Here is a 10,950-nt window from a genome sequence, read left to right as displayed (position 1 = left end):
ACTTCATTTCCTTTGGATAAATATCCAGGAGTAAAAATGCTGGATCACCTGGTAGTTCTACTTTTAATTTTTTTAAAGGATACTCCATACTATTGTTCCTAATGGCTGTACCAATTTATATTCTCACCAGTAGTATACAAAGTGTACCCTTTTCTCCACATCCTCACCAACACTTGTTATCCTAACAGCCGTCCTAACAGGTGTGAGATGATATCTCTTCATGGTTTTAATTTGTGCTTCCTCAATGATTAATGATGTTGTACACCTTTTCATAAACTTTTTGCCTATTTCTATATTTTCTTTGTAGAAATATCAATTTAGGTCCTTCTCCCATTTTAAAACTTCATTTCATTTTATTTATTATTGATTTGAATGAGTTCTTAATATATATTATATATTAAGACCTTAACAGATATAAGAGTTACAAATATTTTCTTCCATTCAATCGGTTGCCTTTTCAGTTTGTTGATTATTGCTGTGTAGAAGCTTTTTAGTTTGATAGAGTTCTACTTGCTTATTTTTGCTTTTGCTGCCTGTGCTTTTGTTGTCCTACCCCTCCCAAAAAAATTGTTGCCAAGACCAACCTCAAGGAGCTTTTTCACTATGTTTTATTCTAGAAGTTTTACAGTTTCAATTACTGTATTTAAGTGTTTAATACATTTTGTGCTGATTTTGGGGTATGGTGTGAAATGATGTCTATTTCATTCTTCTGCTTCTGGTTATCCAGTTTTTCCAATTATTTATTTAAAAGACTATCCTTTCCCCATTTTGTATTCTTAGTGCCCTTGTCAAAAATTAATTGACTGTTTGTGTGTAGACATATCGCTGGGCTATCTATTCTGTTCCATTGGTGTATATGTCTTTTTTAAAAAAAAACCAAAACATACTGCTTCGATTATAACTGCTTTGTAATATAATTTTGAATCAGCAAGTTTTGTTCTTGCTATGGCTATTTGACATTTTTTTGGTTTCATACAAATTTCAGGATTTTTTTTTCTATTTCTGTGAAAAAATACCATTGAAATTTTGAAGAAATTTTACTGAATCTGTAAATTTCTTTGGGTAGTATGAACTTTTTAATGATATTAATTCTTCCAATTCATGAACACGGGATATGTTTTCATTTATTTTTGTCTTTTTTAATTCTACATCAGTGTTTTATAGTTTTCAGTGTATAGATCTTCTCATTCTTAGTTAAATTTATTCATAAATATTTTACCCCTTTTAATGCTATTATAAATGGGACTATTTTCTTACTTTCTTTTTCAAATAATTTATTGTTAGTATATAGAAATGCAACTGATTTTTCTATGTTAATTTTGTATCCTGCACCTTTAATATTTCACTTTAAATTTTATGAATGTTTTTTATATTAAAAAGTAAACTCAACTTTAAAAAAACCTAAAATTGAAATCAATCCCCAAACAGAAAACACACAAACTGCTAAATTGGTGTCTTACTCACATGGAGAAAGATAATTATTTCCAGCTCTTTACAAAAGAATAAAAACAAATCAATAATTATGAAATGGTAAATGGGAGGACCACTAATGGATTATAAAGTCATCAAGTGAAAGATGTAGTGGAACAGTATATTTTAATGGTGCCAAAATATAATCTCACAGATTTCTTGCTAGTTTCAAAAAGAAAAAAAAATTTATAAAGGTGCATTCTCATTGTTGCCACCATAGTCAATGGTCAAACTTAGATCAGAAAGAATGATTTACCTGACATCATGTCCTCCAAGCATGAATGCATCACTTATAAAGTATTGCCAAAAATATTTATCCAAAATCTGTTCAAGCCCTTAAATTTCCAGTTTACAGGAAATATAAGAACTAGAGAAACAAGTTAAATGACATAAGAGTAAGCAATAAGAAACATACAGAATGTGGAACATTATACAAGAATTTCTTGGTATCTTCAAAATGTTGATTTTTCTCCAATGAAAAATACTAAAGCGATACAATGACCAAATGCAATGCATACACATTGTCTTAATACTGGTTTTAAAAATCAACCATAAAACACAATTTTGGAACAAAAGGGGAAATTTGAATTTGCACTGGGTATTATATATTAGGGAAATATTAATTTCCTTAGATGTGTTAATGGTATATGAACTATGTAAGAGAATATTCTCATTCTTAGAAGATGTACACTGCAGTATTAAGTAGTCAGGGGTCATAATAAATAAATTCATGTATTCAAATATGCCAAAATATTAAACATTTAGGTAGTAGGTGTATATATGTTGAATCTGGATGGTGAGTTACAGCTCTCCAGTCAGTGATTTTTTTTTTTTTAAACCACACCCGAGGACATTTTTTTCATTGTTTTTAAAGAGAGAGAGGAAGGAAGAGAGATAGGCAGATAAACATCGATGAGAGAAAGAAACATTGATTGGTTGCCTTCTTCTACACACCCCAAGCAGGGATCAAACCTGCAACCTGGGTGTGCTACCCTTCTGACTATGGGATGATGCTCCAACCAACTGAGCCACACTGACCAGGGATTTTGTATTATTTTATACAAAACTTCCATCTTCTCTGTATGTTTACATTTTTCCATAATATATAGCTGAAAAAGTTTTGAGAACAAGCACAAAAGGCATATATAATACATATGGCTTGCAGAGGCTCCACTCTGAAATTCCATGCAAAGGAACTGTCTCAGCTGAGCTGTGGAGAGGAGACTTGACATCTAGAAAGTAAGCATTTGTTCAGTGATAGATCTTCTTACCCACAAGAGGGACAGGACTCATCAACTAAGTTTTAATTCTAGGCCCCCAAGGAAAACTTTCAGAAAGGGACCTTTTAACCTTCGCTAATTGTAAATTAATCAGCTCTCTAATGGTGAGATAGCCCCCTTTTTTTTGCACCCCTCCTTCCCACTTCTCAGTGTTTGTGCCTAAGGCAAGAATGAGATATTTTATAGAACCCAGAGAAGATCTTAGAGAATATGATATGGTTGCTTAGCTGGTGGTGATGAATAGAGCTGGCATAATTATGATCTGCAAAATTTTCAAGAATGATTAAGATTTTTTCTTTTATGAAGAGGAGTGATCAGTAGAAAAGTGGTTAAAGGGGAGGGTTGTGGAGTTAGACTGCCCAGGTTCAACTCTGGACTCCACCACCTGGTCACTGTGTGAAATGGGAACTGGAGAAACCACACATTTAAATGAAAATAATGATAGCACCCATCTCAGCCATGTGAGAATGAAGAATGATAAATAACACATGTCATATTTTTAGCACAGAACCTAGCAAAGAGTAAGCACAAATATATTAATAATTATTATTAAATTATTATTCACTGAAAGGAAGTGAATAGTTATGAACAAGTTGAACGGTAAACTCCTATTGGGTCTTTACAACATTCATAGGCAACAAGTAAATTTTGGTCCCTTACACATTATTAATTTAGATCAAGTTTACTGTATGTTTAACCATCTACATGAGGGTCCTGCGATTCTTTCAGCACAGACCTGGCACTACCTGTCCATCCTCAGCATCTCGAGGGAAGCTGGGAGAGAAGACCCACAACATCCTCTGTCACTGTACAACAGTGATGTTCTGTATCACTAGCTTGGTGTCCACAAGGCAAGTAGTTAACCCCTTTCAGGGGGAGCTGCTGTTTTAGAGCTGTTTTCCAGCAGGTGTTAAACTGTAAAACCTCTGTTAAATTATCTGGTGGTAGTTGGAAAACAAAAACTTCCATTAAAAAGCATTTTTCATTTCTTGCCTGACATCCTATTTCAAATATTTTGGGACTCCTGGTGGTCGAGATGGCATTTTGTGCTGTATAATAGTACTGATTATGCACCAAGCACTTAGAGATACCAATTTAGCTTCTAATTTTAAATATGCATATATACCTATATGCATATTTAAAATTATAAATTGGCATTGTCACCTATACATTTCTATGACTACTGAAGTTTTCCTGGTGGGACTCAATTAGTAAAAATTTTTATTTTAAGGGGTGTCTTGAAATATGAAACCCTCTGCTTGGCTATTTGCTTTCAGACTTCTGAAGGTATCTTTGGTAGCTGATGAAATCTACAGAAGTCATAGATAATGAAATAAGACTTCTCCCTGTAAATATTATAAGAATTTAACACTTTTAAAGAAAAACACCTTCCTAAGGCAAGTTTAGTACTACCAGAAAGGGTATTCTGTGATCTACATACTGGGAAGGTCTGAATAGAGATGCGTACTACGTAAGACAGCCTGTTTATAACTGCCTCCCTTAAGAAAGAAGTGTCACACATGAGAGAAACAACAAGAAAGCTGATTTTTTAAAAAAATTATGAAGACACTAACATAAATGCAGTATAATCACTGTAAAACAAGATGCTAAGCTTGTACAAAATGCCCTTTATTTTCAACAGTTACAAGTTTTGAATCAGGCTTATTATCACAAGTATTTTGTATTAAAGTGCTTTTTGCATAATTATTAGTATCAAATGGTATCATTTGAAGACTAGTTGTGTTTTCTTTTTTTTTTTTTTTTTACATTTTTTAATGTTTTTTATTCTGCATTTCAAGCTGAGTCAACTGTAAGTGATACAATTATAAAGAATGATATATTAAGTTACACATTTAACTTTGCACAAAAAGGTAGTCTGAAGAAGGTATTATATTAGTAAATAAGTACATATTTACCCCAATCTTTAAAAACTTTTATGAAACCTAGAATAAACGTATTGAAATTAGATTTCCTGGGCAGTACTAGAAAACTTAATGGCTAAATATCTGCAAAAAAGGAAGAAGCTACAAAACGAGAACTACAGAATTAATCAACTAAACTGTCTTCAAATATGATTTGTGTGATTTGCTTTTTGCTATTTTAGTCCCTTAGTCTTGGTCTTTAATCTATATACTGATAATAGAGGAAATCTGCAATAAAATGTGTAATGCCTGATGCAGTTACTAGTTTAATAAAACATTAACCAAATAACTAAGTAATAACTATTGTTTAAAATTTTAGCAGGAAACTCTTTAAAAACAGGAAAAGACTATATCTCTGTTCCAAATTTAGCACAATTTAAATGATTTTCAATACAGCTAAACTTAATGTAGCGGTCACATTTGGTTCAATCTCACTGACCAGACTTCCAATAACGGGATTATGTAGGTGGACCACTAGGATCAGTGAATTCCCTTCTTTAGCTGAATTACATTGGATTCCTACCGCAGTTCTACTGAGACTCACGAGGAAAGGATCCATCATCCACGTACTCACATAAAACTCCTGCACCTCCACTCACTACCCATCTCAACCCCACAATAAAAACTGCAAATGGCTTTGTCACTGGAGACCGTAAGTTTGAGTTGAATTATTCAATGTGAGGGCCATAATCAGAGAACGTGGATCTTTCTGATTCTTGTGGACTGTGATCTTTCCTTTCAAGGATTCACCTGCTTTAACTGAAAATGGCTTTTCCAATAGAAATATTGTTTGTTTCCAGTGTGTTTTGGCACTCTGGGGGCCGGTAGAGAACATGACCCTGTTGTGGCAATTCTTCTCAAAATATATGTCAAAGTAGCCAGCAATTGCCGTGCACAAGGATGTCTCTGTGATATTCAGGGTAAAATCTGAAGAAAACTCCAAATCTGAGACAGATGTCGTATGGCAATCTATATGCTTAATACTACATGGGTCTGAAATAAGAGTCTTTGGATCTACAACTTACACAACAGCTTCTGGAATAACTGCTTTCTTCATGCAGGACATGTTGAAGCCATAAACGTCATCCCAGAAAGCAATTCTATCTGCATGTTTATCCACATCACTTACTGCCACAAGGCTGATAGTGCAAATATCAGGGTAGACCGATCCTCCTTTTGCCAAGTATTTGTTCTTTGCATAAAGAACAGAATCTAACATGGACTCAAAAAGAAGAAAATAGCCCATCCACTCGGATATAATAACATCTACTTTTTCTACAGGAAGACGAACTTCTTCAATCTTTCCTTTAATTAGTATGATGGTATCTTCAAGTTTATTTAGTCTTATGATATCCATTGCCTGGTAAAGGATTTCAGATTGATCAACTCCAAGAACCTTCTTTGCCCCAGCTTTAGCAGCAAACAAAGAGAGTATTCCAGTTCCAGAACCAACATCCAAAACTACCTTGTCTTTGAAGATATGTGAATTTTGGTATACAAAGTCTCGGTAACTTTCTGTTCGTATTTTGCCCTTTAGCATTTCTTCATATATCCCAAAATGCCCGTATGAGCTGAAATAAACACCATCCTCATCCTCATCCTCCTGGAGGTCTGCAATGGTAGTAGATGCCGACCCGGTTCTGACATCATTCATCACAAAATCCTGAGCAAATTGTTTCATTTTTTGCAGATCCTCACGTGCTCTAGCTAATGCAGCTTCAGCAGACAGTGCCCTGGCTTCCATGTGTTTCAATTTTTCAACAACAGAAGTATTTTCACTGAGTCCATTGGGGAACAGGAATGGGACTGACATTGGTTCATAAAGATCTTCGACATCAAACTGAAGTAAAAGATCATCTTCTAATACTGGCTTCAAATACTCTTCTCTTTCCCAAGGCACTGGGTTGTATATGGAATTCATATATTCAACTGTAGGATTCTGAAGTCGAATAAAATTGATCAGTTTAACGTATCCATAAAATTCAAGTCCATGCTTATGGACCATGGTATCAATATTGAATTGGTGCTCAAATTTACAGTGTGAAAAAGTTTCTTCAGCAGAGGTACATAACCTGTCACAGAACAGGCAGGGGGTCTGCTGCTTGTTGTGGGGGAGCTCAGCATCGTCCTCATCCTCCCAGGCGGCCTCGTCACCGCTGTCCGACAGGTCTGGTAGGTCTTCCTCATCCTCCACAGCGCCCCGGCCGCAGGTAGCGCCGGACGCTAACGAGCACATGGCTGTGGTGCCCTGGGAACCCGACGTGCTGGGGGCGGGGACCTGGATGAGAGGCGCGCGCAGACACCGCGGAACTTTCTTGACTGGGACCCCTAGTTGTGTTTTCTTTAAAAAATATTTTATTTACTTATTTTTAGAGAGAGAGGAAGGGAGGGAGAAAGAGAGGGAGAGAAATATCAAACGGTCACCTGTCATCCCCAACTGAGGACCTGGCCTGCAACCCAGTCATATGCCCTGAATGGGAATCAAACCAGTGACCTTCAGGTTTGTGTGATGATGCCCAAACCACTGAGCCACAACAGGCAAGGCTACAGGCTACTTGTATCTTATACTTAACATACAACTTTCTTTTGTCTGCCTTTAACACCACAATGAGGAGTCTGCCAGTAATTCTTCTAAATCAAGGAGGGAAATAAAAATTATAAATGAGTTTATTATATAATAGTTCTGGCCACAAAACTAATAACACCTTTTTCAAAATAAATACAAACAATGCCCAAGACTGTATTTTCAAACTTAATTTTGAAGAGTTCATAAGAAACTTTGACCATATTAGATTTGAAAGTCTTATATTCTAAAACAGAACGGGTTAGATCATTTTTTCTTTATCTAAGCAACTAAGGAGTAAAAGCCTCAAAACTAACAAAAGCTTTTGTTGTTGTTGCTTTTCCTATAGAAAGACAAATAAACAGTGCAATCACATATTTGTACATAAATCTTGCTTTCTATATCTTTACTATACCATAAATGCTGTACTTTAAAAAACTTTGCCAACTAAAGCCTAGAACTCTGCTCCTCAATACTTTTGGGTGATTATAGTTCTATCACATAAATGAATCTTTTGTTTTCAACTACTGCTGGGTCCTGTGAATTGTAGCTAGAAGTGTAATTCTCTGCAACAATTGAGTTGCTGGTGATTTAAAAGCAGCAATAGAGGAACTCAGTTGAATCTTCTTCTCAATGGTAGCAAAAGAAAGTTTTAATGTCTGCCATTTTGATCAATAAAAGTATTTGAACCAATAACGGAAAGTCAATTCTATGTACAGAAAATGATATCATGTAATACCAACCTCTTTTGAGTTGTCAACTCTGTTAACGAATATTTCTATAGGCTGTCGTGGGGTTCTGATTCAACATCCAGGCCAGAATGTTGGTAAAATCAGACTTAAAGTGGCATCTGTCTGGTTCCCCTCCCAAAAACCATTTTGGAGCTCTGCAAAGTGTTCAGAGCCCTTCACATATCTCCATTGGAAAGAATTACAAGTGCTTTCAATTCATCTTCACTTATGTCAGCTTTCTCTCCTTGTACGGCATATCTTACAATGAGTTACGGGGTCAAAGGATTAACTTCAAACCAGGATTGCAATGGAGAGATGATCTTTGACAGATTGTTACAGATAAGGCAAAATATGATATTCTTCATAAATTTCTCAATCACTCAGGCATTCTGAGCATTGTGAGTCATGGCATTAGCTTCTAATTTTAAGCCTTCCCTAAATATTGTCTTGTGTTGGCAAAGCTCAGGATTGGTTCCTGAATGGTATCTATTCCTCCATCTTGCAAGGTGCTAATTTTTAAATATCTTTGTATAGTTGCTAAACACAGGCTCAGATAGGCTGGAGGGTCATTGAAAAGCAGGTAGGGCAATCAGTTCTAATTGATAAATTTTTTAATGGTTTTCTGGATGTCCTGATGATAAATGTGGCTTGTATTTTTCAACCTAGACCATGGGGTGACCAGCTCTAAGGTTCCAAGAGGAATTGTTATATCCCCAGCATAACTGCTAATGGAAATATGACTCTGAAGAGTTCGCATTAGGGTTACTTATATGTTTAGAAATGTGTGTTCTTCTTGTAGTACAAGTAGCTCATAGTCATTGTAAAAAAAAAAAAAAAAAAGTTATATTGATAGGCAAACAGAAAATACCTCTCCTAAAAGCTTCCTGCCCAGAGACTGCCATTGTAAATATTTTGGTAGATATCCTTCCAAAATTTTCCAAATGAAAGTTGACTAATATTCCCATACTGTTCTGTTATCTTCTTTTCCTACCAACATAGTATGAACATCTGTTAAAAAAAAGGATTATGCATCATAATTTTCATGGCTATATAACAATCTCTTGAGTCACAGTTAATTACTAATAGCTAAAGCATATTGTTGTTAATAGTCAAGTGTCTGAGCAACCTTTCAGGAAGTCTGCCTTAAAGGAATTGATTTCTGTGCCTTCAAAGAAGTCCTGCCCCCACTTTACTATAGTTACCTTCCAAATATTTATCATGACTTTTGCGTATCTATCAGGACACAATAAAAAAGGCACTTCTGAGTTTGGCTCCAGAAACTTTTCTCAAAAGAGGACATAAACTAAGGTAGCTATAAAATTAAACTATACTAGGTTCTGTTACTTAATGTATCTTTCTATCTTGTGTTATGCCCTCTCAGTTGTCTGGTCTAACTCCTTAAGACTATTATATGAGCAAAATACCAAAGCATAGCCCGGATAACACAATCCTAAAAATAAAAATACCCTGAAGTTTGTACATTATTAGGAGAGAGTCCATTTCTTGCTTGGACCAGCTGCCAGGGGCTACTCATATTCCTTGGCTCATGACTCCTTCCCTCCACTTTTAACCCCAGCGATGTTACACCCTCTCACCACATTCTTCTGTAACCACTCACATCTTTCTCTGATCAAAGCTAGGAATGGTTCTCCATTTTTTAAGACTGAGCTGATTAGATAATCCAAAATAATCTCCCTAACTCAGAGTCCTTAACCTAATCACATCTGCAAAGTTCCTTTCACCATATAACATAGCCATAGGTGCCAGAAATTAGGACATAAATATCTGGAGGATCATTATTCTGCCTACTACAATGGCTATGAAAAGTATATACAAGTAGCCAATAAAATGTTTACTTTTTAATGTTCAGAGGAAAAATATTAGGTATACTTTATCAGTTTTTATTATTATTACTATATAATAACTACCTTATACAAATAAATATACAGTAAGACCAGTAAATAAGACCAGAAGTAATTATAACAAGTACTAATTTTTCTTAAGTTAGAAGAGAATTTAAAAACATATTGTGTTTACTATGACAACACTAATCAAAAGAAAGCTAATGTAGCTATATTAATTTCAAACAAAGAAGACTTTAGAGCAAGGAAAATTATCAGGGATAAAGAAGGGCATTAAATACTGATAAAGGGAACAACCTCCATTGCCTAACAATGGAGCTTCAAAATACATGAACCAAAAACTGATTGAAATGCAAATAAAAATAGGTGAATTTAGTATTAAGTTCCAGATTTCAACATTGCTTTATCAGAAAAATCAATAAAGCAGCATCTGCCAACTAGGAATAATGGACATCTATATAATAATCCATACCACAACAACAGAATACACATATTTTCAAGCTCATGTGGAACATTCACCAAGACAGACCACATTCTGGGCCACAAAACACACCTTAACAAACTTAAAATAATAGAAATTATACAACATATGCTCTCAGCCTACACTAGTATTAACTAGAAATCAATGACCAAAAGATAGCTAGAAAACTCCCAGTATACAAAAGATTAAAAACACATTTCTAAAAAACACATAAATTAAAGAAGATATCTTAAGAGAAATTTAAAAAATTTAAAAACTAAATTAAAATGAAAATGCAGCTTACCAAAATTTGTGAACTGCAGTGAAACAGTGCTTTGCAGGAAATTTATATAAAGCATTGACTGCATACAGGGTGGGGCAAAGGTAGGTTTACAGTTGTGAGTACGTGAAGCACAGAGTTTATTCTTGTATTATTATTTATTAATTATTGTATTCTTTTCCATATGGACAACTATAAACTTATTTTTGCCCCACCTTGCATATTAGAAAGGAAGAAAAATCTAAAATCAATAATCTAAGCTTCTGCCTCTAGTTTTTTAGGAAACTAGAAAAAAAAGACTAAATTAAATTCAAAATAGGCAAAAGGAAAAAAAAATTAGACTGATGTCAAAGAACTTTTTTGCTCTTTTCTTCTAGGAAGT

The 10,950-nt window shown here is 34.7% G+C and overlaps 2 pseudogenes; both read right to left on the bottom strand.

Moving 5' to 3' along the window:
• Positions 1–5,308: 5,308 nt before the first annotated feature.
• On the bottom strand, positions 5,309–6,942 carry LOC150013195 (protein arginine N-methyltransferase 3 pseudogene; annotated as a pseudogene).
• An 817-nt stretch (positions 6,943–7,759) lies between these two features.
• On the bottom strand, positions 7,760–8,868 carry LOC150013194 (replication factor C subunit 5 pseudogene; annotated as a pseudogene).
• Positions 8,869–10,950: the final 2,082 nt, after the last annotated feature.

This window comes from Furipterus horrens, unplaced genomic scaffold, assembly GCF_987537825.1.
Source record: "Furipterus horrens unplaced genomic scaffold, mFurHor1.1.pri manual_scaffold_4, whole genome shotgun sequence".
NCBI classification, from domain to species: Eukaryota; Metazoa; Chordata; class Mammalia; order Chiroptera; family Furipteridae; genus Furipterus; species Furipterus horrens.
Note: the sequence above shows the minus strand (reverse complement) of the source record. Positions and strands in the feature narration are given on the sequence as shown.